We start from the raw sequence: 25,188 nt of genomic DNA, 5'->3' as shown, positions 1-25,188 counted from the left end.
TGAAAAGCTGAAAAACTGATATTTTCAATTCAAAAACTGCCACTCTTTGCGAGTAGGTAAAATTTTAACATTTGGTATCATTTTAAAAGGACATTTCAAATAACAAAAAACCGTGCGATGGTTTTGGGGAAAAATAATACTTTGTTCACAATTAAGAAAATTCGTGATGAGATGCAAGTTTTGCTCTACGATTTCCCGTGTTAAACGAAATGTTTGAGCGGGCGCTGAGCAGATGCGCGTAACTTTTCCATATGCATACAGGACAAAAATTTTAAAAAGTTCTAAGTTGAACCTTTTTTTTTTTTCTAAGAGTGTACTTGTTCCAAGTCTTAGAATTTGTGTGACTATAATTGTTAGAAAACATATTTTTGGCTCATTCCCCCTCAAATTGCAAACTCTGATGAATATTAAAATTTGTCTTAATTTAATAAGGGATTATGATTAAATAATCTGGATATAAAAATGAAATCTCTTGACCAAAAACATTAATAGGATCTTTGGTGTAACATGATCAAGTCATAGACCTACATAGGCCTACAAGATGAAATGTGTGCATGGTCGGCTTGGTCGCCGGCATGATAGTTCGACATCATCTTAGCCCTACTAGTATAGGACCTTTTGACTGTGGTGATCCAAAACCATGCTATGTCATAAAACATGGCTATGTCCAGAGAGCTGCTGGCTATGTCCAGAGAGCTGCTACCAGTGACTGCTAATTCCCCAGAATCGGGGACAGCGGTTAGTGGGTTGTGAGCTGTCACTGGGTTTTTAGCAGTTCTCAGTATATAGCATGGTGTATATAATGTGTAATAAAAAAAGGCCCTGTGGTAGGGCTACATCATCTATGCATTGGCAGTTGAGTAGCTTAGCTTAGCTTTGAGTCACGTGCAAGTTGAGTGAAAACAATTCGGGAAACAATTATGAGAATTCGAAACCCTCTTTTAAGAAATATCGTAATGAATGTGGCTGGCAACACTAGTTTACGTCAATGGTTCCCATACATTTTATTTTCCCGACATGCTTGGGCTAATGAAAAGAAGCCAGCGAAAAAAGCTAGGAAGAAAAAGATTGAAGAACTTCATGTAATTTTGTCAAACGAGGTGATGGGGTTTCCCCCCAAAATATTCCATTTCAGCCGCTGAACTACGATTATTTTGACAGACGCTGTCTCAACCAACAGAATTTAAGGTGGTTATTGTAGTGGAAGTCAATTTAGGCATCGAAGAGTGTCTTTTATCGTCAAAACCGGCCACTTTCGAGATCGCCGTGCGTGTGTTTTCGTACACTGTATCTGCATTGGCATTGCATTGCACAGACAGGGCTTTTGAGAATCAACAGCATACATATCATTGATTCGCATGTTCCAATTTTTGTTTTAGTAAATTCACATCGCAAGTACGTGTGCGATTGTTTAAAGAGATGATCTAAAGCCCTGAAAGTGCCAAATGGCTGATGAGGAGTACGACCCAGCATTTCCAACAGAGTGAGTAAGCTTGGCTTAAAATTGTGTGCAAACACGAGTCACCCAAAAAAAGCCAAGCTACATGTATAGACATAGTAGATGTAGAACTTGTATTAATTGTTGTTGTCGTAGAGAGTTATTCACACATCATTTCATCTATGCAAAATGAATGATAATAACCATTGATCGTTGAACCTGTCACTCATACCTGCGGCTGCGCCAAACACCAATGCTATGTTGTCTTCTCTTGACTCTAAAATCCGGCTACCAATACCATTAAATGATTTACGCCGTTGTAAAATGTTGTAATGTTTGATGAGCTGGCTAAGTTATAGGCAATAATAATACTAATAGTACCAAAGTCAAGAAGCTAAGCAATGAGAGGGTTTAACTTGACATGGAGATTTTCATTTGCTTGGCATCACCATTTGAATGAAATGATGTGTGGTGACAATCTTTAAAATCTTGATACCATACCATGTTTTGCCTTATTTACATGTAATATTTACTTTACAGTGTGTGCGAATCATTTCTCTTGACATACAATGTGAAGTTTCTAGTTCATACTATGCTATGTCATTCATGATGTATTAATTACCAATTTATTTCAGGTAGTAATGGCTGAGATCCTCATCAAAAATATATTAATTAAATAATGTAAACAGGTTAGGCAACATACATATCAATCTAGGTTAATTCTGTTTATAAGAAATGAACATGATGAACCAACACATGTTATTGTTAGCTTGTCAGTTGCGACAGTGATCATGTGATTTCCACTATGATAGGATACTATTATTAACCAGCTTGGTATTTATAACAATTTGTTCGATATGAATTATGATTTTATGATTTGATTTTCTCCCCTGTTGAATTAAACTCACACAGCACACTCACAGGACATCAAATCAATTTATCATGTTTTGCGATAACTCCACCACCCAATGTAGGGATGATGCAGTTGGATATTTTTTTGAAATATTTTCATTGAAATTGAAAAGGAAATTGGGCAAACTTTTAAAAAAGTAATGAATCAATCACATGTGATATTATTGATAAAAATTAGCTAAGTTATGCAAAATAAAATGGGTTTAAAGCAGTGTCCGAAATAAGGAAAATATGGAGGTTGTCCCGAGGACAACTAAAGCATAATTTCTGCTTGTCCTCAAAACATTTTGGTTGTCCCCAAAATGTGTCATATTTAAGAGGTAAAATATAGTGGTTGTCCAGAGGATAAGTACATATCTCAATATGGTTGTCCCCAGTGATTTTTGGACAAGAGGACAAGAGGATAAGTGCTTATTTCGAACACTGGTTTAAAGTGAAGTTGTGGGATAGGCTTTTACGATGGGAATTCATATCAATTAGTGGGGTTTTAGCAGGTTCACCGTCGGACAAGTTTAGAACTGTTCACTCTAAACATTTCTAAACTTAAAGTGAAGGCTGAATATTCCTCAACATTTGAGACCCAACATTGTCATGATTGTCATTAAACTCATTTACTTCTAAGTAATGTTGTTTTGGGCATATAATTTTTCACTACAGAGGGCCATTTTACAAAAATGCGAGTCATATTTCACAAAATCTAGCAAACTATATAATGATACCAGTTTGAAAGATTCTATGCATTAGTTTTGTACACAAGTTTATATTTTAGATAGATTTTGAATTGAACACAACTTACACAAGTTACAAATCTGCCCCATTTTGATACGAACTTGTAATTTTTTTAATCAACCACAAATGATTGATTGCACTACTTCGCTCTAGGTCAAGGCCAAGGGACTCTCCAAATCCGCAAAAAAATTAAAAAATGCAAAAAGTCCTGACTCATTTAGACTTTTTCTTGACATATTTTGATATACATTTCGATCCGTTTCGATTCATTTTGACCCATTTTAAACAATCCATCCATTTCCACCTGTTTCAATCCATTTCGCTAAATAATAACATGAGATATCTACATCAACCAACAAGATGTACCATTGAATGTGACCTGTCACATACTCAAATGATTTCACCTGTTGCGAATTTGACTCCAAGAACAATTACTTTCACTGTCCCCAAAAAGTGCAGAGCGACAGCACCATTGATACTCTTGTTGCCATTATGATTCAGGTTTTCCAAATTGGAACATTGGATACATATTATAGTAGTTACATACATTTTATATCATTGGCCTTCTCAATGTAAATGTGGTTAAATGCCATCAATCGCCATTGTTTGTCGGGCACACTTTCTACAGTGTGGGGGTTTAGAATTCTGAAAATTGGTAAAAAGGGTGGGGGTTAAAATTTTGCTACATTTTAGTAAATGGTGGGTTTATAAAAAGCATTGGAGCAATATAGCATGTGGATAAAGCTATCAATTGAAAAAAAGTATAAAGTAATTTGATTATGTCTTCAAATTTTCATATTTTGTCAGTAAATTTCGAATACAAATTTCGGAAATAAATTTGTTGATGTTTTCAACTCGTAAACGTCAACGATAGTACTAGTAGAATTGATGATCTACAAGCAGAACGAGCAGACCAAAGCGGCTGACATATCACAATTGATTCAGGATGTCAGCCCATTACTATTCGCCCATGTGCTTCACAAATCACAATAAACAATGTAATGACGAAAGTCATATTTTTCTTGCAACTAGATGATCGCAGTTGTGCCAATAATGTTGCAGATATAAAAGAAAATCATGAGTGTTTGTTAGATGAGGATAAATTCTGCACAGGGTCAGAAATTCATGACCAAGTGCGAGATTTGCATGATAGACTGGAATATTTACGAGAACCCATAGATTCTTGCAATTTTGTTGAAGAGAATCTTAGCGAGAATGGATTCTCGCCAAATTTCTGACCCTGCTGCATCAATTCGGACTCTGAAATAAAGGGGTGGGGTTTGACACCCTGACAAATACAAAAAAAAATGTAGTGGTCACTCACCATGAAATGGAAGTTTGTTCTCTTGTCTGAGGCGAGGTTTGTTTTTTTTTCAAATTTTTTGGGAGGGTGAAGGGGGGGGGGGTGTCCTCATTGTTTTGATCCTTGGTGGGACTGTCCTAGTGCTTTGCACCTGTTAGTCCTTGCCTTTCACTGGTGCAAAATTTTATCTTTTTTTGTACACTTTTGAATATTCATGTGCAATATATTTTGATGTTATATTATAATTATTGTATATACCAGTGATAAAGTGTAATAAATAAAAATAATAAATAAGATGTGAATCACATTGAAAAATCATGTTGATATCATAGGCCTAATTCATTGATTTGATCAAATTATATGTGAATTGTATTATTAATATAATGCATATTTCATGGAAGAAAGCTGTAAATAAATAAATCATTTTTATAATAAATTTAATGCAGTTGAGTGCCGGGTAATTTTACTATTCAATTAGAGCGCTGGCTCGGGGCACAATCTTTTTAGTGAATGCAAGTTATCTGGGAATAAGCTCTGGGGGTATAACCCCCCTAATTTTTTTTCCTCTTCTTATGATGAAAAAATCATTTACTAAAAAAAAATTAAAATTAAAAAAAAAATGTTTTTTTTTAAAATATATTTTTTTGTGCCAGGCTGACAGCGCCACCCACCGTAGCTATAACCCTGTTTTAATGTGATGTTTGTTTGCCCACAACAGTGTGTTTTGTGAGGCTTATCATGAGATTGGGTGGAAGCAAAATACACTAATTCACTCTGCTGCAATGGAATTTGAATGAATTATCTTCCCAATTTATATCATTCATGCATCGCTTTGTATCAGTAATTTTTATGTGGATGCTGTGACTTATGTATGGAATGTCAGTTTTTAGTGATTTTATTTTTTTAGGAAAAGCACAGTAGAGTTACCATGTCAATCCCGGCCAAAAATCCATGCTAAATATCATTTACAAAATATGTTGCGATTATCTATACAACAAAAGTGTTTTCTCACTTTTGTTTCAAACTCACAAGTTTGAAGAAGTCGTTTGAAGAAATTCCGCAGTGTTTGACAGGTTGTTTATCCTATGAAAGCACAATGAACGGACATCGTTATTTGTGCTCATTTGTCGTCAGGCTTCATTGAATTATTATAGTAGGGATGACCAATGAACCATCAACTTGATTAGAACACTCCCATAGACATGCAGGGAGCTCAACTGTGCACTGCTTGCACAGACATTTCTAAATTGAGCTCATTCTTTTATTTTTCATAATTTTTCTGTAAAAATTGGAGATGTTAATGCCAATTATGTTTTGTAACTATCCTGCAAATTACAGCATCATAACTTATTTGGTTTTTCTGTAAGTGTGAGTCAAAATTGGTCAATCGCCACAGTGCGCTTAATTGCCAGTGGCCCAGTGCAGCACTGCTCAGAATGGCACAAAATATTCAGATGAAAAAGATCAGGTGAACACCTTGACCTACTGAGCTGTAATTTGGCAGAGTTGTTGTTATTACCTCTATCATACCCTCTGTAAAAAGGAAAAAAAACGGACAAGTAGATCTCGAGTTAAAAATTAAATCACCAGCTTCCCTTTGGAATTTCCAAACACCTTTTGAATCATGTTAAATAGACACCTTTCTGAACATAAATGTGAAGTTTCATGCTCATTTGTTGTATTATTCACCTGATCTCAACCCTAAACATTTTCTTATATTTATACCATCTGCACTGACTTGCTGCTATACACGCACAGGAGCTGTACTTTTAAAATACTGCGCCTAATCAATAATGAGTCTTTCACTCCATTGTTAAAGTACTGTGCTCTCTGTAGCATATGGTGTGACCAGGCCCTGGATGTGATGGTTTTGTAGCACATGACAGTATTCATTCAAGCCTATCAAGGTCTGTTATTAGCCACTTGCTGAATGGCTGGGCATTATCAGCTATCAAAGAGATACCTTATGCTGCTGCCAATCACAATAGAGGTTAAACATTTTGTTAAAACCCCAGAAGTGATGATAAGGATAATGAACTGAGTGCAATGCATTCGTCAAGATAATCGCACGCGCCGTGGAGTTATTGCATTTAGCTCGAGAGCCGATAGGCTCAAGAGCTAAATGCATTAACTCCATGGCAAGTGCAATTATCTTGACGAATGCATTTGCACGAGTACATTATCAGTCATACACTTTGAGTGTAGGCCTATTAAAACAATAGGCAATATTAATTGCTGCATTCATTATATTAGTTTTAATATTAGGGAAAATATCTTACATTTTAAAAACACCGTCAGGACATTGACCAGCTACGTAGCATTTAACTGGTAAAGAAAATCAATCCCTGTATTAGTTAGCTATCAATGGTATCGATTAAGCCATACGTCATACTTTAGTAACTTATTCACGCATGGTTTGTAACCAATTGACTTTATGTTGTGATCATTTAGAGCACTGAACCAGTTGAACCCTGGAAACGATCGATTTAGATGTCCGACTAGTACTACGGTGAATATCAACTGGACTTTATAGCTCTATAATTTGAACTTTAAAATCTACTTATATTAAAACACACGACATTGGGATTTAACAATTTGTTCAGTATTATCATAGGCCTTCAAACACATGTGTTTGAAGGCCTATGGTATTATAAAGCATGATCATGATATTATGCGCTAGTGTGTGTTTCCGGGCCCGGCTATGTTATTTTAGATATAGGCCTACATGTATTTCATTTGTAAAATGCTGAATATTTTGCAATGGTGTCATCTTGTATAATTATGATCCACCTGTTTTTTTTTCTTTTTTATTAATAGAAGCTTGATTATTCTCATTTGATGTTTGATTTATTTGAGGTCATTAATCATAATTTATGACAATGATCTTTGCATTGCACGAGCGATTGCCGAATAGGGTGCAACTCTATTAGTCTTATTACAAGACTGCCCTACCCCAACCCTAACCCTAAACTCCGTAAACGAGGACTGGACTCAAGTCTAGCGAGTTGCACCCTATTCGGTAATTGTACCCTATTATAGAACACCGTTTGTAACTATATCATTTTAACACCACAGAATGTATATTCGTACTTTTTTGATGGTATATATATCGAACAGACAATTATATAGTTAAGTGACCTCTGTGTCGAAAGCGTCACCTAACTCTACTATATGGTTATGTGAAAGTAGTATTTCTAGTATTTGAGCGTGCACGTATTATCTAGAATCTATTGTTTAGCGTGCAGGTTTTAGATAATGCATTGTTTAGCGTGCAGGTTTATATAATTTGGGCTGTGAAGGGTAGTTCACGAAAATAATGCACGGGAGAAGAATACATAACGATGAATAGAAACGGGCACTAGAAGTGTATATCAGGATAAAGCTGTGCATGTTGGTACTTGATTGTTTGGATTCCTATGTTGAAAATCCCTTGTAGTACATTAGTATTTTTCTTATGTGTAGTGTATATTGTTGTGGAAAAAAAGTTCACACTGGACTTTTGATTTTGTGCCACTTTGGCCATTATGGATGATTTTTGGCAAATGTTTTAAAACTAAAAGCATGATTTCAGTGCCTCGGTTTGAAGAAATACTTAATGCTATTGACTAGTAAAGTGCCATTTCATAAGAAACTCCTTTGATACTTTCACAATATGCTTGTTTCATGTTTGCATATATATTAAAATAAAGAAATATGAAAAGGTAAATATATGCTTATACCAATTTTGCTCACATTGCTATATTTAGACTTTGTCAATTTATTTCGTTCAATGACCGGTCAGAATGGGAAACTTTGAAAATTCATAATTGAAAAGTTTTTGACCGATTTTGACCATTTAACCACAAAAATACTTCTGTTGATGAGTTCTTTCCAGAAAATAATCTTTTGTAGCAAAAGGGGCAACATGAAATTATGATGGTCATCCCTAATTATAGGACTTGATTGCTCTAGACAATTTCAGCGCGGGAATTTTGAATATCGCGTGTCATACTCAGCAGTCCACGGTTTTTAATGCGTGCCGGTTCAAAATTCTGAAAATTGGTAAAAGCGTGGAGGTTTTAAACTTTTTGGGTAAAAAGTGTGGAATGGTATAAAGCGTGGGAATGAAATAAAAAGCGTTGGGATTGTTTCAACTTACAGTATATTTTTATTGAATAATAAAACAATCATAATTCCAAGAAAAATCGCCAAACCTGCGCAAGATAAAATTCCATTTGATACAGGCCAACGCCTGTTTACGTGACTGAGTCCAGACCAGTGCAATGTACACAATATCCTCCCGGAAGTGATAAATGTGATATGCAAATGTCAGATTTTTCCATGACGTGTTACGATGTGTAGTAGTTCATTCTTTACATCGATCGTACGTATGAGTGACGTCATTAATCATGCATAATTGATTGAGCGAAGAAGGGTAGGATATATAGTCGCTGAACACAACGCAGTAGCGCACGTCTCACAAGATACGAATCAGTACAAACACAAAATGACAAGAACAACATTTGGACGCCAAAAAAGTACAGTTATTTATTAAAATGTTTATTGTTCAGTACAGTCGTAGTTTTTTACATAAAATTTGCATTGTTCACATAATGTATCAACTTAATTAATGGAGAGAAAAACATCCGACTTGCACATGTGAAATAGGTGCAGAATTCGGCGTACTTGATTTACTTCAAACTGCTTGTGACTTCAGCAATGGATACAAAAAGTGGTGGGGTCAGGAATTATAAAGGGTGCCTCAGTAAAAAGGGTGGGGGTAAAATAAAAAGGGTGGGGGTCAAACCCCACTGCCGAGTATGGTGTTGAGAGATGGCTGTTTTTATTTGTTTTTATGGTTAATATATATATGTCTTTGTTTTAAATAAAACCATGTGATTTGTGCTTGATAATTTTTTTATATTTTTATGCCTCCACCACGAGGCATACTGTTTTTGTACTGTCTGTGCTTCCGTCCTTCCATCCTTCCATCCTTCCGTCCGTCCGGATGCTGTATCGGGCATGGATGGGCGGATTGACTTCAGATTTTCAGGATAGGTTGGTCATGGTCAAAAATTCTGGCAACTTTTTTTTTGGCTGGAGTTCAAGGTCATATTTACTGAGGTCAAAGGTCAATCTGGAAGGCGAGAAGGCCGAGTGGTTAAGGCATTGCGCTGTCGGCCGGGAGATACGATCGACGAGGGTTCGAGCCTTGGGCTTGCCTTAGGTGAAAATTCTCTTCCCTCCCAAAAAGTTCCTATATGGTCAGGAATCCTTCAATTCAGTTCAGTTATTTAATTTCAGAAGTTAATTGAAGAATTTCTTCTCGCCCCCATACACTGCTTATCACGTGCAGATATAGGTAGTGTATGTGCTTCGTCCGTGATTTGGAAGTCGCGTAAAGCCGTTGGTCCCGTGTACAGGAAGAGTCAAACCCTGTGCAGTGTGCACGTTAAGTGTCAGAGCTATTCCAAAAGAGAAGGGGGACCATCCCCGGTTCTGATATCTGCTATCAATCCTAGGTTCCAGGATCATGCATAGGTAAAAAACTGTGCATGTTAAGGGATCTAAAATGAGCGTTTATTATGTTTTCGACAGTATTTTTTGGGACATGAGAGCACCTCAGACCTATCGAATTGCATTCTGAATCTGAAGCATGTCTTTCTGATATCAAATAATTTTCATTTTTGAAAATCACAATATAATACAAATTTTATGACAAATTATAAAAATTTGATATTTTTCAAATTTTGATATATTACAGTCCTCGAAGTAAATTATATAAATCTAATGATATATTTTTAAAGTGTATGTAGCAGGGAGGAAAAGCCGACGGTCAATTGAAAATTTTGACCTTTCATATTGAAGATATGGATTTTTTTCCCAAAAAGACCTAATTTTTTTTTGGTGTTTTGGGAAAAAAATCCATATCTTCAATACTGAAAGGTCAAAATTTTCAATTGATCGTCGACCCACCTACATACACTTTAAGTATAAATCATCAGATTTATAAAGTTTACATCAAGTACTGTTAAATATCAAAAATATCAATTTTTAATGATTTGCCATAAAATGTGTATTAAATTGCAATTTCAAAAATCAAAATTATTTGATATCAGAATGACATTCTTCGTATTCAGAATGCAATTGATATGTCTGATGTGCTCTAATGTCCCAAAATAAATACTGTCCAAACGCTCATACCCCAGCCCTTAAGCCTGTGCGACAATACTCAATTTGAGGTATGCACGTATATAGTGAAGAAGAAAAGGTCAAATTACCAAAACTGTCGTATGGGCATGAAACCTGGTGGGTACAGTCAACATTTAGAGCCAATTTTTGGAAGGTCATTTTGGGGTCATCCAGGGTCACCAAGGGGTCATCTTTGGTCAAATTGATAAAGTGTTATGTGCTTGAAACTTGGTGGGTACAGTCAACATTTAGAGCCAAATTTTTGGAAGTCATTTCAGGGTCATCCGGGGACACCAAGGCGTCATTGCAAGGTCATTTTGGTGTCATCCGGGTCGAGGCATCTCATTTGATGTGATTGTGATAATGTTGTGATTGCCGGACACTTCCTTTAATATAATATTATATATTAATAAAGTTTCAATTACTTTATTTAGCCTCATCTCATCATCAAGATGGCAATTTTTATGGCTAATTATAGGTAGGAGAACCCGTTCACATAATTTTGGAAATTTTCTAAAATTCTGAATATACAAAAAAAATACATTTAAGTGCACACAAGCTTTTTTCTTCTGGGTAAGAATTTTTTCTTGCATGCAACAGCTTTTCTAAATTGATAAATAGGTCCGTGCATGCATTTTGTATATGATGACCTATTTATCAAATTTCTAACCTGCAAGAAAAAACTGCTGCATGTAAAAAAATAATTCTTACCCAGAAGAAAAAAGCTTTTGCACTCTTAAGGTATTGTTTTGGTATTTTTAGAATTTTAGAAATTTTTTTGAATTTCCAAAATTATGTGAGAGGTTTCTCTTTTATTTTGTTAGCAATAGAAATAACAATTTCAATGAAATGAGGCAAAATAAAGTAATTAAAACATTATTAACACATTCATGCATTTAAAAACATTAAATATAGGTCCAATTTTCAGGTGAAATCAATTTCTCCTCTAATTCCCTTTTGGGGTAAAATGGCAAGGGTTTGTTTTGGGTTAGGTTAAGGGGGTACTACACCCCTCCGGCCTCCATAAATTTGTGTCTATTTTTGCATTTTTCTCAAAAACTAATAACACAGCGGTAACAAAAGTTACATTATATTATAGGGGCAAGGATCCAATTACTACACTGGAATTTCAGTGACCCATGACAAGCAGTTCGTTATTTCTGATAAGAAAAGAGGTACCGCTAGGATGTACCTCATTTCCAATCATATATACTGAACCGCTTGCCTTGAGTCACTGCAATTTCAGTATAGTAATTGCATTCCTTGCCCCAATAATATACATAACTTTTGTTACCAGTGTGTTTAATATATTATTTTTTGAGAAAAATGCAAAAATAGTCACAAATTTACCACAGGTGTAGTACCCCTTAAAGGTTAGTTGGGCTAGGTAGGCTTGTATACAAGTAGTAAGAAAAAAAATTTGATTTTTCTTCCTTTTTTTACGTTTTTAAACGGTTATCGATTTTTCTGAACGAATATAGTGCATTTAACGGGCGGTTACACATGAAACGTTTAAATGTAGACACCCTTAGTAGAATTTTACACCAGATTCTTGCTTGATGATGCACTTACAAATGTATGGGTGTAATTTTGTTGTATTTACCACAAAAATGTAATTTTCCACTCAACTTGTGTGGGCGGGGGTGCTGCCATGATTGTAGTATTAGTATATTTGTAAATCCCTTCTTTCTACAGGAGCACCATCAGGAAATTGAACCTGATTTTTCAAGATTATTGCACTGACAATTTACTGACGAAATCTTTCATTGTGGTTAGCATACAGGGTGGTCAAAATTGTGTATTTTTACCAATAAAAAACAAGTTTTGATTGAAGTAGATATTGTTTATGAAATTATAGATCTACCAAGGATGCTGTAATATGCAATTAGTGGTTCATGCTTTTACTTTCCTGAATACAGCATTTCAAAGTAGCTCCCTTTTTGCTTTTTGCAACCCGTACATGTGTCCTCTTGAGGCTCTTGTTTGTACATGTATGAAGCAATTCAAGTCACACATCATATCAAGGACAATACTTTGGGTCTTGTCCTTGGCATGCAATTAGATTTAGAATGCTTTATGACATACTTTATGTAGGAGAGAGGAAAAATGATGGTTACTGTACTCACATTACCTACCTACAATCCCCGAAAAATGTCCTTGAAACGCTTTAGGCATCTTGAATGAAATCAAAAGTGTATTTTTAATGTGCATAAAAATGTTCAATATTTGGAATTAGAAGAAAGCTGGGCCATCAATTAACACTTTTTTCCCTTCCCCACCCCCATTATTCAATGTTGCGATACTTTAGAGACACGCTGAACACATTTGCACCTTTCAACATTGCACGGGGGAGTGGGGGACTTATTTTCCCCTAAAGACGCTTTAACGTTTCAAGACATATTTCGGGGATTGTCTGAGGCAATCGCTAAAATTAACATCTGATTTTAAACTTTTGGTTGTAACTTTAAAACTACTTGATAGAATTACTCCAAATTTTCAATGAATATTAGTTAATGCATAAGCTATAATGTGGATATAAAATAAAACCAATAATTGTATCAATTATGACTATATCGCCCTGCACTACAAGCAGGTTGCACCCATCACCTGTGTATGTCTACAATCATAGATTGAATACAATAGCGCTCTTTTCAAACATACTAATCTTACAGATGTGAGTGATCAGCATGATATAGTTCAATGCAGAGGTATCGCGTGAACGCTGCAGTGCAGGGCGATATAGTCAAAAAATTACCTTTTTCACCTTTTTCAGACCAACGCCCTCCCCCAAAGCAAAAAACAAAACAAAACGAACCAATAAAAAAATCGATTAGTGCGCTCATGAAGTAGGCCTACTCATGCAGAGATATCTTTAAAATTGATCATTTTATTTGCGTAAAATGGTAAAGTGCGATTGTAAATCGTCCCATTGAATCACATAGTGATTTGACGGTTTACCATAGTCTAATACTGAATATTAATACAAGAAGTTTCTTTAATTTAGAAATGGTAAACCGTTGACAAAATTCATAATTTAGGCCAATTTGGTGTCAACTTTTATTTGTGAAGTGTTTTGTTTGAAAGCTTGTTAAAAACTACATCTAATTTTACTATTTTACGTTTTGTTAGCTCTAACATTATTTACATTTTACTGATTTTAGCAATGTGAATCGTCTGTCAAGATTTACCATTTTCATAATCACGAGAATGCAGTGCGCACCCACATATCACGGAATCCCGTAATTATTTCAACATGACAGCGTGGTGTAATGGACAGTACTTCAGACTGTGAAACGAAAGGCTAGTGGTTCGAGCCCCAACAGTTTCCCCTTTTTTCTTTTTTTTTTGTGTGTGACTTATTCAAACCAGTAAACTATTCTTCTGTATTCATGACAATTGACATTGTGAAACACGAAAATAAGTTTTAAAACCCTAAGTTATCTATGGCATGATAATTGATTTAAAAAAAAATTATAATAAAGACACAAATAGATCCGGACATCTTTAAAGGTTATGAATATGGGCACTATAGCGATTGTAAGATAAACTATTCTTCTGTATTCATGACAATTGACATTGTGAAACATGAAAATAAGTTTTAAAACCCTAAATTATCTATATATGACATGATAATTGATTGGTTTTTTTAATTGTAATAATAAAGACACACATAGATCCGGACATCTTTAAAGGTCATGAATATGGGCACTATAGCAATTGAAAGATAACACCCCCACACACACACCCCCACACACCCCCACACCCACCCACGTTCAAGTTTCATACGTTTCATAAGTATTTACTTATAGAGTCCTTGCACATAAGGTAATTAGTTCAAATCATCTCCTCTATAGGCACGCTCCAAAAGATATGCAAATGGATGGAGTACAAAAGAATTATTTGACCACTACCTAAATAAAAGATGAGTTGTTTTATTTTGAGCCCACATCATAGCCAATCTATTAATAGATAGTCATGGAAATTTTTTCACGCGGTACCTATGCATTGAACTATATCATGCTGATCACTCACATCTGTAAGATTAGTATGTTTGAAAAGAGCGCTATTGTATTCAATCTTATGATTGTAGACATACACAGGTGATGTGTGCAACCTGCTTGTAGTGCATGGCGATATAGTCAAAATTGATACAATTAGTAGTTTTATTTTATACCCACATCATAGCCAGCCCTCGAATTAAGGATCTGAAGGGGCACGGCAACTTTTTTAGGGCAAGTTGACAATTGCCTTGGATTTCCATTGAAAAGGCGAGGCAGCACGGCAATTTGTAATATTTCAAAAGGGCATCACTGCAACTGTTTAAAATTTGAGAAGGGCACCAAGGCAATTTCTCAAAAGTAAAGAAAACTCACGTTAGCAATCATGATAGATGATTTTAGTGCTTATCGAACATTGGTCTTCAAATATTGAAGTTCGCAAGTATACAATGCAGAAAGAATTGGGAAATTCCCTTTTATTTCAGTGTGTAGCTATATCGATTTGGATTAGGTTTATACTTGTTTGCAGAGTATACCAGAATTATTCTGTCCTTTCTAACACCAAAGGTTAAGGTATTTTCCTTAAAAAATTGAAAAAATATAAATATGCAAATTAGCTCATTATAATATATGTAAATGCTACATCAGCATCCCCTGGACATCATCAGCTATCACCACAAGCATTAAGCATAAAGTCATTATAGTCTACTCTACTGATGAGCTTAATCATGTTCGCAAATATTTTGATATGAACGTAGGCCTATACTACAAAACAGGTTTCCTTATTTGGTAAAATATGCAAATTAGCTCATTAAAATATTTAGTGACTATGACTGAATGCACTAAAAATATGTTTTTAATTCAATGATATAACACAATAGATTTGAAGTTGTTTTACTCCACCAGACAATGATTTTGGGCAAAAAAACAATTTAACACCATGGAATTTATAATCATGTCTAAGTGAGGGTATATATATGAATCCAACAGATACAAGAATTGATTCGAAAATGTCCCATTTGAATTTGGATTTGGAAGATACCTTCTCTTAAATAACAGTATTGCGAACCACCAGCATACATAACTCGATGTAGAGAGTCTTTCCTATTCAGAGGAAATATTGCAATTACACACCTTATTGCCTTTTAACAATAACCATTGACACTAGCACATATCAGAGAAGATGTAAGAAAAGGATGGAGAACAGAATTATATCCTTGAGATAATCCCGTAGGTAATCCTGTTGCACCTATCATAGTCCTTTATTCTCAAGTGGTGGGTTAACCAACAGTTAACAATGAGAGGAAATTCCTGAACCTAGTTCAGTTGGGGATGATTTGAAGTGACCGCCAATTATGACCATTTGATATTTAATACCAGCAATGTGAAAAAAAAGAAGAAATAATGTAGTGCCAAAATAATGTACCCTTTTACGGAAGGAGCAAAGTTTAACAAGTTATAACTCCGCTACTGAAGTACGAATGTCAGCGGCGAATGTCAGGTTATTATTTCCCAGTCTTTAAAAAAAATTGCAGGCAGAGGTGTGAATCGATCTCGGTACCTCCCGGTTAAACAGCACTGTGAAAGACCACTAGACCAACTAAATATCTGTTGTGAGATGTGTGACATTAATCTTTGATATTGCTTAATGGAACAAATCGCGAATTAAATCAGTAATAAAAGAAATAGAATCTTATATAGCGGTAAAATTAGATAAAAGGGAAATATTTGTCCCTGCTCGAAAGAAAATATAGGTTAGAAAATTATCAAATAAATTTAAATTACAAATTGAGATTTTATATTTCTTTCTTTCACGAGGCGACATTATCACAGACAAACACTGTATAAGCTAAAACTCGACGCTCATCACTAGATGCTGTCATTTAGCTCAATGGTAGAGCATCAGACTGCTGATATCAATATCGTTGGTTCGAGTCCTCCTGCCAGCAATGGTTATATTTATGATTTTAATGCTACGCTAAAATTTGTTCAATTTTTTTCGTTTATTTATTTATTTATTTATTTATTTATTTATTTATTTATTTATTTATTTATTTATTTATTTATTTGTTTTTGTTTATTTATGTAAATAATTTGATATATTTGAAAGAGGTATTTGAGCAATTTTATAATCCTATGGAGTCATTTTGAACCCCCACCCCTCCCAACTTGCCAAACGCACAACACCTATGAGTTTGCATCATACATGTCATCATTAGTCACGATTATGCACTTTCAGTTTCCCACGCGTTTGAACGGGAATTGGATTGCGTACTTTTTCGATGTCTAGTGAGCAAATTTTTTCATTATTTTGAGAAAATGATGTCAAATTTTCTATTCTATATTGTTTGGTAATAATGTCTTTTGCCAATAGTATGTTTAAAGTTGTATTTTTGTGTTTTTGATCAAAAGATCGGATATTTTCGTTCCTGATTCAATTCTGAACCCTTACAAGGGTGCCGATTTCGCAGAACTTTGACGATAATTTTGCCTTTTTGGACACTTAGATGCTTTCGATCCTTAATTTTGTTTCAACTGAGTCTTAAATTATCAAGCACAATACAGTTGGTACCACATTTATATACATTGATGAAATGTTAAAGATTTTTTTTCAAGTTTCTAACCGGCGCAAATCGTTAAGTGTGTATTTCCCATTGACATCCAGAATGGCGTAAGCCAGTCCTCAATATACATAGGTACGGCGTATATAGGACTGGCAAGCGAGTCTATGTCATCATCATAAAAATTCGAAATTCAGGTCCCACAAAAATATAGACCCTCCCTCGGGTCCGTGGAGAACGACTGGTAATGTAGATTACATAGCATTAAAAATCAACCCAATACACGGACCCTCCCAGTCTGTAAGTGAGATCTCTAACAGATTGGACCAGTCTCGGAATCAGCGCTCAATGGACTTTCGCGTTCACTTATAATACGAGTATATTTCTATATTGCTGCATGGTTGACTGTGGTGGGTGTAATTAGTGGCGTCGATTTGTGGATGAAGAGGAATGGGTTTTTGGCATTGAAGAAAATAAGGGGGGGAGTTGGCATTTTTTTCATAGGGCATTACGTAATTATTTATTGTTACATTATCCAGAGATGGAACCGAACCGAGACTGGGGCCAGTCTCAATGGACTTCAGCGTTCACTTATAATACTGAGTATATTTCTATATTGCTGCATGGTTGACTGTGGTGGGTGTAATTAGTGGCGTCGATTTGTGGATGAAGAGGAATGGGTTTTGGCATTGAAGAAAATAAGGGGGGAGTTGGCATTTTTTTTCATAGGGCATTACGTAATTATTTATTGTTACATTATCCAGAGATGGAACCGAACCGAGACTGGGGGCCAGTCTAACAAAAATACAGTAATTGTGCAAAAGAGGACATAAATAATTTCTTTCTGCAACCATAATGGGCCGCAATATATCACTAACCGCATAGTCCGAGGCAAGGTTCATTATTGTCAGGGTTAGGGTCTTAGGGTTAGGGTCTTATGGTTAGGGTTAGGGGTTAGGGGTTAGGGTTAGGGGTTAGGGTTATGGTTAGGGTTAGGGTTAGGGTTAGGGGGTTAGGGTTAGGGTTAGGGTAAGGGTTAGGGATTAGGGTTAGGGTTAGGATTATATTCGTATTTATTATACTAGTAATAGTATATTGTGTGTATGCAGTTTATTCCGTAATCAATAAGTATCATAAACAAACGCCTTTCTGGCACAATCGAATCATAGCACAGTCGTGTAGGCATTAGACTATGGATACAAAGGTTGTGGGTTCAAACCCCAGGTAAACCGTTATAGAATTTTAATTCTATCGATTTCTTTTTATTTTATTAAGTAAGAGGAAATAATAATGGTAATAAACTCGTGTTATATCTAGCCTCATAGGCCTATTAATTACATGTAGGCCTATGTACTATGTGTTATCGCATTGTGGCCCATTATGGTTGCAGAAAGAAATAATGCACGCCGGCAACTAGACTACTATACAAAAAATAGTATCAAATCTTTCCTGCTCAATCAATATAATACTTGCAAATAGATCATAGTTTACTAATCTAATCCTGTAATATAGACCTGTTATATCACCTGTATTTGCATGTAGAGTCTATACATGGTTTGTTATGGTAGGGATTAGTGTCCGATCTCTGTAATGTAATGTAAATGAAGCATATTGATATGCAGGAAGAATCGATCAGGCGCTATCTATTAGGGAAAGATAAACACTATTCAAAATATCAATAGACAAGAAGAAAGGGATGTAGAGATTTGTAATTGAGTCATGCATGATTTATCAGAAGGTTCTTTCCAATTTCCAAACGTAATGCAAAAATCAAATGATAAATTATCTTAATTAGGCATAGTGTCCTTTCAAAAAGTTCATGGAAGGGAAAATAATAAATGTAAACAGTTAGAAAGTTGGCAAAAGTGACCTTGAGCTTATCATCGGTGTCCCTTCAAAAGGTCATAGAAGGGGAAATAAATGTAAATAGAACAAGCCGGCAAGACTCATCACAAAGGAGTGCACAAAGGGGTTGTCGGCAAAACTGTCTTCTGAGGTTAGCTTTGAGTTTAGCATAGGTGTCCCTTCAAAAGGTCACATAGAAGGGGAAATAAATGTAAATACAAGTCGGCAAGACTCATCACTAAGGAGTGCACAAAGGGGTTGTCGGCAAAACTGTCTTCTGAGGTCAGCTTTGAGTTTAGCTTAGGTGTCCCTTCAAAAGGTCATAGAAGGGGAAATCAATGTAAATAAAAGTCGGCAAGGACCTTAGAACTCATCACAAAGGAGTTCACAATGGAGTGGTCGGCAAAGTCCTTTGAGGTGCAGGGCACGGACGGCAACTTCTTTAGAGGGCACGGCAAGTGACTGCCGTCGGTAAAGGACATATATTTTGAGGGCATTGCGGCAGTGGGGTTGGGCACCCACGGCAATATGCCGTCGGTGCCGTGGGTTAATTCGAGGGCTGATCATAGCTTATGCACTAACTAATATTCATTGAAAATTTGGAGTGATTCAGTAGAGCGCTATTGAATTCAATCTATGATTGTAGACATACACAGGTGATGGGTGCAACCTGCTTGTAGTGCAGGGCGATATAGTCAAAATTGATACAAGTAGTTGTTTTGTTTTATACCCACATCATAGCTTATGCACTAACTAATATTCATTGAAAATTTGGAGTGATTCTGTAGAGCCCTATTGTATTCAATCTATGATTGTAGACATACACAGGTGATGGGTGCAACTTGCTTGTAGTGCAGGGCGATATAGTCAAAATTGATACAATTAGGTGTTTTGTTTTATACCCACATCATAGCTTATGCACTAACTAATATTCATTGAAAATTTGGAGTGATTCTATCAAGTAGTTTTAAAGTTATAGCCAAAAGATTAAAATCAGATGTTAATTTTTACGATTGCCTCAGACAATCCCGAAAAATGTCCTTGAAACGCTTTAGGCATCATGAATGAAATCAAAAGTGTATTTTTAATGTGGATAAAAATGTTCAATATTTGGAATTAGAAGAAAGCTGGGCCATCAATTAACACTTTCCCTTCCCCACCCCCCATCATTCAATGTTGCGACACTTTGGAGACACGCTGAACACATTTGCACGTTTCAACATTGCACGGGGAGTGGGGGACTTATTTTCCCTAAAGACGCTTTTAACGTTTCAAGACATATTTCGGGATTGTAGCTTGGTCTCAAAACCATGGACCCCTGTGTTTCAATGCATACATGCATTGCTTTAAAACCCTAGCCTAGGGCCTTGAAGAAAAAGAGTTTAATCATGCTAGTGGATGGCATTTCTCTCTTGAAGCAGTTCAGCTGTTTGTTTGCTTGTCTTTGCTTTTACTGGAACTTCAGATCAATTGGCCAGACTCTTGGGAGTGTCTCTTGGCTTCTGCTTGAATAATCTTGTTCTCTATGTCTTTGTCAGTAGCAAGCTCATTTGCCTCGTATTCTGCAACCGTTGCACAGCCATTCTCATTTTGCTCAGCTACCTTGCTTAAATTCTGTCTGCTGTGCAGAAGATCTGTAGCTTTCTTAGAAACTTGCTATTCATCAGCTATTCTAGTGCACCACCAAACAAAAGGCTCCAACAGATTTTTCAAAATGATTTGCCCAGATCTGGCAACAAAAGCCATAAATCAACTGTACCCAAACTTTATTTTAACATGCCCTACTTTTCTTGCCTGAAGGTCAAGAATATCTTGCCAAGCATGCAGGAAGTTACTAAGTTAGGGACATATTTTCAGGAAACACAGAAAAAAATTAATTGTGCAGTACCAGTTAGGAATTTTGGGAAATAAATAATACCATATTTCAGAAAATTTATTTAAGTTTTCACATTTCAAATTTTAAGCTTGCCCAATATAGGACAGGGAGGTCTGAACTTTTGATTGCCCTAGAAAATTTTTAATTGCCCTGGGACTGTTGCACAAGGGATTTGTAGGATCCAAAATGGATCTGGGAAAAAAGAAAAGGTAAAGGCTCATTGAATTTAATATTAATTACTCTATATATTTACAATTCCCTATATATATTCACCGTCAGACCATTAGACCAGAACCATTCATAACATTATCACCCATGCATTGCTAATCATACTAACATAAAGTGCTTACAATTTTGGACAGCAATAAGATTTTCACCAATATTTAGCAAAAATGTTTTCCTATATGTTTTGGGTGCATTCACAATGTTCTCATCAGGTCACCGACTAGACTCTAGACTCGGAGGAGAAATCTTACACTTCCCACAATGCATTTATTTCCTTGTTGTGAATTACTATTTGGTGCAATATGGGCGGGGTCAAAAAGTGACAAGAAATACCTCAATGGCAAGATCTGGAAGGAAGTGTTTTAATTTTCCTCAATGTCAATTGTGTGTTTTTAACAAGTCAAAATGTATGATCTGAAAAATTCTAGGGTGTCAAGTCTCCACAATGTTTTTATAGCTTTTACAAAGTCTATGATGTAAAACATTTATATATAATAGTCATTGGTAAATTGGAGAGGACACTTTTTGATGGAATTCTAACTCTAAGCATGAGATACCTGAAAACCATGTGAGTGTGGACTAAGTGAATATTTCAAATTTTTAGGATATCAGTGTTGTTTTTTTTAAACAAAATTTTATGCTTTGGTCATGTTCAACTATACACTGCAGGACTTTGTGTGATCACACAAAGTCCTGTAAGCAGTGATGGAATATGACACCTGATTTTGATGCATTTCACAATTGACAATTGGATCATTTGTTGTACAGTTTTTCAAGGTTTTAGAGTTTGAACAAACTTGCGTAAATTGTTACTTCTGAATTCTCAATAATACTTTAAAAAATGTAGTTGGTGTCATTCATTAATTAATTAACCTGTTCAAACATTCACAAAAATCAGATGTGACAGATCTGTATTTGGCTTAACATAAATTATTTTGGTTAAAGCCATATTATAACATTTGCTGAGGAGAATGCCCTCAACATTTTTTAAATTCTGCTTTTTACACGATTGTAATGTACTTTAGTCAATAAAGATAGGCCTACTCTGTGCAAAAATCAAGACTTTAGGTGCTGTAGTTTTGTCAAAATCCGAGATTTTGAATAAAACGATGGAACCGGCATTTTATTATTACGATGGAAATATTAGTCGAATACGTATGCACAGTATGTACACGGCGTGCGGTGTACACATACACACACACCCCGAGGATCGTACCTTATTAAAAACGCGGGAGTAACATGCATGGGCGCTACTAGTAAATTCCAATTTTATATGCTTTACCTCACTTGTCCGGCTAGATTTGTTGAAGCACCACATGAAATAAAAGAAAACTGCAAAGCGCCACTCAATGGCTGCGAAGTCGCCGGGGGGAGTCAGAGGGGGGTGTCCCCACTCGGAAGCTATTGAATTTTTGAAATTTGAGGTGCAAATGCCACCATTTGGTGCAACATTTTGTACTATTTTAGCCTGTCTTTACAAGGATAACATGGGAATCGCATTGTTTAATATTAAAATATAGAATATTGGCGATATTCCTGCAAAGTTTGATCAAAGGGTTTGATTTTTAATCTAAACGGCGCCGCGCGCCACTCGGGAAGCCAGGGCGTGCCACATGTGGCGTGCGTGCCGCTATTTGCGGACTCCTGGTCTAAATCAAAAGTATTGACCAGAAATGATAGCAAATTTGTTACAATTATTGTGTGCGTTTGAAAAAGTTTCTTCTCTTTTGCAGACAGAGCTAACAGTGACCAATAATTAGGCATGGTACCTTTAAAATTCAAGTGAATTAATTTTTTTAAGGGAACACAATGTGGCTTTTAAAGCCTAGTGTACTCTAATTGTAAAAAAAACACCTCAATGTACCTCAATTAAGTTAATTGAGGTATATTGTCATTATAGACCCATGCCATGTTCAGACCTTAAACTTCTGTGTGTTTTATTTGTAAATAAAATCAATCTGTGTGCATTGAGCTTTTTGCAGGAAAAATTGTAGGTAAAAATGGACTTTATCAAAGGAAATGAAGCCGAAAAATGATGGGCACTACATTGAAAAGTACATACAAAATAAAAGACTGGGAACCAACAAATGATACAACAAAAGAGTCATTAAGAGTGACATACTGAAATTATGTTCACACTAGACTACACATACATGTATGATGTAATTTACAACAATTCTAGTAATGTCAGCCTTGTTGCCTTCGGAATGATGCTGTTGTTTACGTCTGCTTTCAATCAAGACCATCTGTTCTCTAAGGATTATTTTTGCTCAAAACATCTGATTAGATGTGAAAAAGGATACAATATGTGACACGATCTGGTCCATGGGGGCCAAAGGCAGCAAATTTGAAACTGAGATAAAAGTAAAAATACGGAGTAAAAAACAATAAAATACATAAGAAAATAGACATCAAAAAACTTCATAACTTTAGAACCAAGTATGCTAGACCTTTTGTGTTTTCAGTAAATGATAGTCTATTGTATGTATATAATGTAATAATTACAGTAACTCAATTTTCAAAATACCTCCTTTGGCCCCGTGGAGCAGATCGTGTCACATATGTCATCAAGAGATCACAGTTTTGTTAAAAACGACGGACAAAGTTGGATACAGAATCGCACAAAGCAAATCGGAAAGACCCTTTGGTAAAAAATCTATGCGGAAGTGGGAATGGGTCAGAGAAGATTTATAGGCGATCCCATCATACTAGTGAAACATACGGTACTTGAGAACCAGTCTACTAGAAATTTCAATTGAATGAACACAGCTGTCAGCAGATAACCTTATAACCTATTATGCAAGCGACATTTACATTTACCAAATCGGCACACACAAATATTTAATTTACCCACGTAATATAATAATGATAATACACGGGCTTTTTATAATAAAGCGCCATTTCTGCTGATCACAGCACATCAAAACAATAAACATGAAAAAAAAATATGTAAAAAGGCAGCAACTAAAGAGCAACATGATACATTGCAAAAAGTGGAAAATGGTGGGATTTGAGGCTCTTTTTGTAGACAGGAAGTGAGCTGGTAGATCTTAGGGTTTGGGACAGACTATTCCACATGGATTGTGTCTTGTCAGCAGTTGATTCGAGAGTTCTGCTGCTTATGGTACATGCGAGTGACGTCGGTGGATGAGCACAATCCCCCATAGGCAGGAGAGTACAAAGTCAGGAGGGATGACTAATAGACTAGCCTGATGCAGCACCACTGATGGCTTTACACACACAATCTAAAATGCGCGATTGTACCCAAAATCAGCAATTTTCGGCGTTTTTTGCGCATTGCACATTTTCCCTGGCCTTACTCTAAAACTCACCCAATATGACCACTCCCCAATCGCTCGCGGGCTATTCCCAACTTGATGTTAATGTTTTATGTTATTGATGGACATACTATACTGTACTACAGTGACAGTCTTGATGTGACTGAGTGAGTCTGATTATCTTTTTGTACTATTATTATTAAAAGCAATTCAATTTGTGATTGTGAATCATCAGTTTGCTTTCTAAAAATGCTACACAAAATTGGGGAAATGCTACACAAAAATATGTATAGCATTTTTTGCTATGGAAAAAATTTGCACAAATTCTAACACTGTGAGAAATGATAAGCCCACAATGTTACCCAGTAATGTATTGTTGCACTTCTAGCACTGTGCTTAGCAAAGTGTGGATTTGAACTTAAGTTACGGGCCTGGCAATGTATTGATGGATTGCTGAATTTGTTACCTGATCAATACATAGCTATTGAACCAGGGATTGTAAATGGGTCCATATACAGGATATATCAAAGTGAACGGTGCCCATCAATTTTGATGTTTATTGAACAGCCTGCATCTTCCAAATCTAACATAGGATACATGTATGTACTCTTGAAATGTGCAGAATATATAGCTTGACTCGTTATACATGTACAATTTATTTATAAATTATGTGGATCTTGTGTTGAATTTTTGTGTGTCAGACTCATCCATTATCAATGGAAACAAACGGGTACCAATCATTTTGATAAAGTTTGTAGCATATTTGTTGTCATAGTGAATACAACTCTGTACCAAATGATCTATCAGTTTCCGGTGACATGACAGCCACATCAAAATGCAACATACAGGTGT

At 35.7% G+C, this 25,188-nt stretch overlaps 1 protein-coding gene across 2 annotated transcripts in view; it reads left to right on the top strand.

Annotated features, from left to right (window-relative positions):
* Positions 1 to 1,043: 1,043 nt before the first annotated feature.
* Positions 1,044 to 25,188, top strand: part of LOC140154821 (uncharacterized) — a 55,904-nt gene continuing 31,759 nt past the window's right edge. The window contains exon 1 of one of the 2 annotated variants that reach the window (XM_072177409.1): positions 1,044 to 1,188. The gene's annotated coding sequence lies outside the window, so the exon portion shown is untranslated. Of the gene's footprint in view, positions 1,484 to 25,188 lie in introns of both variants that reach the window. The other variant, XM_072177408.1, reaches the window with a different exon arrangement.

Source organism: Amphiura filiformis, chromosome 6 (genome assembly GCF_039555335.1).
Source record: "Amphiura filiformis chromosome 6, Afil_fr2py, whole genome shotgun sequence".
NCBI lineage: Eukaryota > Metazoa > Echinodermata > Ophiuroidea > Amphilepidida > Amphiuridae > Amphiura > Amphiura filiformis.
The sequence above is the reverse complement of the archived record's forward strand: the minus strand, read 5'-3'. Positions and strand labels throughout refer to the sequence as shown.